Below are 2,987 nucleotides of genomic sequence, written 5' to 3'. Positions count from 1 at the left end.
ATTTTTTTGAAATCGTTTTATATATTAGCAACTTTTTGACTTACACATGCACAGTTTCCAAACCCGATTAAAAATTTCAATCTACAAGAGAAAACTTTTCGTCTTTTTTCCTGTCAGAGCACCGTCAGAGTATCTCATCGTCTTCCTCTCGTCTTCTTCTTCGTCTCTGAACGCAAAAGATCGATCTTTTTCCTCTTGCTTTCATCGCACGCAAAAGGTAAGCTTTCATTTTCACTATTTTGGTTACTGTTTTGCATGCTCATACGTTTTTTGTTTGAAAAATCTTTTTACCTTTTTTTCTGGCCAAAATCATTTTACTTCTTTCCAAGTTTGATAAAATATACAGACAAAGAGGGAAAGTTTCCAACTTTGAAGACAACTACCTCAACTAAATAAGGCGACGGTAGTTCTTATTTACGTGGTTAAATATGTAGACCACGACGGTTCGTCAGTCGTTCTAGCGTCGTCTGAAAATTGACAAAGTTGTTTTTTAAATTATAGTCTTTTTTTTATTTGCTTGTTTAATTGCAGGTTTGATTTCTCTGAACAATGGTTTTTGTTTTTCCCTTATTTGATAAAATATAAAGAAAAAGAAACTAGGGTTGGTATCTAATATAGACGACAGTATATCTTATTGTTTTACGTCGTGTGAATGTTAATACCACGACGTGGTATTTTAGGGTTTTGGATCCGCAATCAAACATTCACAGAGAAAGAAAGAAGGGTTTTGGATCCTTATATAGACGACGGTGTATTACTATTTACGTCGTGTGAACATAAATACCACGACGTTATATAAATAATGGTTTTAAACATTTATTTCGTCTGAGATTATTTCATTGCGTCGTTTAAAATCATATCATACGTCGTATTTTATTAATAACCGTCGTTTGTGTTCTTAATCTTTTTCTGAAATATTTTCACTTGCAGTTTTGTCAGTTAAAATGGTTTCTCAACAACAAACTAAAGATTCTGGCTCCAAGAAGCTTGGAATTGTAGCTCCTCAAGACAAGTCTTCGAAGGAGATGAAGTCTTCGAAGAAGATGAAGTCTTCGAAGAAGATGAAGTCTTCGAAGAAGATGAAGTTTGCTTCATCATCTGCTGAGACAGAACCAACCAGCCAGACAACCATCTCTGATGATTCAAAGACTGGTCGAGGTATGAGCACAATGCCTCGTGTTGTGAAGAGAAAGCTTCAGAAAGTGAGGCCAATTGTTGAGTACAATAAAATGGGGGAAGGTATTGGCCAAGCACATATTGAAATGCAGTCGTACATTGGTGTCTTGGCTCGCTCCAGAGTTCCCCTTGTGGACAAGAAATGGTCCCAAATCCCCAAGGATGTTAAGGAGCAGATATGGGAAGCAGTTGACATGGCTTTTGTCGTAGGTCAAGGGGGCAAGAACTCTGTTTTAGCTTCTGCTGCCAAGAAATGGAAGGATTTCAAGTCTACACTAACTAGGCATTATATCCTTCCATACACCAATGACAAGGAGAAATTAAGCCATCCCCCGGAAACTTATAAATTCATAGAGAAAGCACAATGGGATGCCTTTGTAGCTTCAAGGCTTTCCAAAGATTTTGAGTCCGTGCATTCTCAACATGCACAGATTAGGGAGAAACTCGAGTACAATCATCGATTGTCTCGAAAAGGATATGCTGGATTGGAGGATGAATTGGAGGAAACCATGCATGGGGTAGAAATTGATCGATCTACCTTATGGAAGAGAGCTAGACAGGACAAACATGGTAACATCCCCGATCCAAAGGTGGCAGAAAAAGCAAAATTAATTGTAAGCCTACTCACTCTGTTTTAAATTTTTATTAAACTGTGAAAATTTCTTTTAACGTCTGATGTTATATTTTTTCGTTGTGTGAATGATATTACCACGTCGAAACTTTTAAAACACGTCGTTAAATGTCTAATTAGGAATCACTACTCTGTTTTCTTTAATTATAGGCGTCGGTGGTTCATTTTAGCGTCGTGTGAATTGTATTACCACGTCGACACTTTTTAAATAACGTCGTTAAAGGTCTAAATAGGAAAAACTGCTCTGTTTTCTTTAATTATAGCATAAGACGTCGGTGGTTCATTTTAGCGTCGTTTGAATGATATTACCACGTCGAAAATTTTTAAATAACGTCGTTAAAGGTCTACATAGGAATCACTATGTTTTCTGTCATTATAGCATAAGACGTCGGTGGTATAACTACCGTCGTGATAAATTATAATAACGTCGGTTTATATGTTTTTGCGTCGTGTAAAATTTTATAATACGTCGTTTGTATATAATTAACCGTCGTGTGTTTTTTTTAGGATGATTTGCAGAAACAAGTCTCGGAAGGCAAAGTCAGAGTAGATGGCAGCAAGGATGTGCTGACCATGGCTTTGGGCCCCGAGCATCCTGGGAGATTGAGAGGAGTAGGTGCTGGGATTTCCCCAAGGCAGTATTTCAATTTACCCAAACCACAGAGGGTTAGCTTTGACGACCGTTTGAAGGAGAGTTTAAAAGTTCTCCTTCAAGAAGAGACTAAAAAGATGGAGGCTAAGGCAAGGGAAGAGGCCTTAAGGATGGAGGCTAGAACAAAACAATTGGTAGAGGCTGAGAGGGAGCATTTCCTGAGTCAGCTTTCCCAATTAATTCCCAATTTTGATCCAAATATTCTTAAACAAATAATTAGCCAAAGCCCCAAAAATCCAATGTCGTCTGACAAAGCTAGCTGCTCTGGAGGTGATGTGAGATCCCTCCATGTTGAGGATGATAATGCCAAGGATGAAGAGAAGAAAGAAGAAAAAAGAGAAGAAGAGAAGAAAGAAGAAAAAAGAGAAGAAGAGAAGGAAGAAGAAAAGGAGTAAGAAGATGAAGAAAAGCATGACGACAAGGTATGTTCACATAACTTTGCCTTTTATATTTTTTTTTCAAAATTTCAGGCGTCGATATTTTTCTTTAATCCGTCGTTGTTTACAAATTAGACGGCGGAATTATTTT

This window comes from Prunus dulcis, chromosome 2 (assembly GCF_902201215.1).
Source record: "Prunus dulcis chromosome 2, ALMONDv2, whole genome shotgun sequence".
In the NCBI taxonomy this organism is placed as follows: domain Eukaryota; kingdom Viridiplantae; phylum Streptophyta; class Magnoliopsida; order Rosales; family Rosaceae; genus Prunus; species Prunus dulcis.
Note: the sequence above shows the minus strand (reverse complement) of the source record.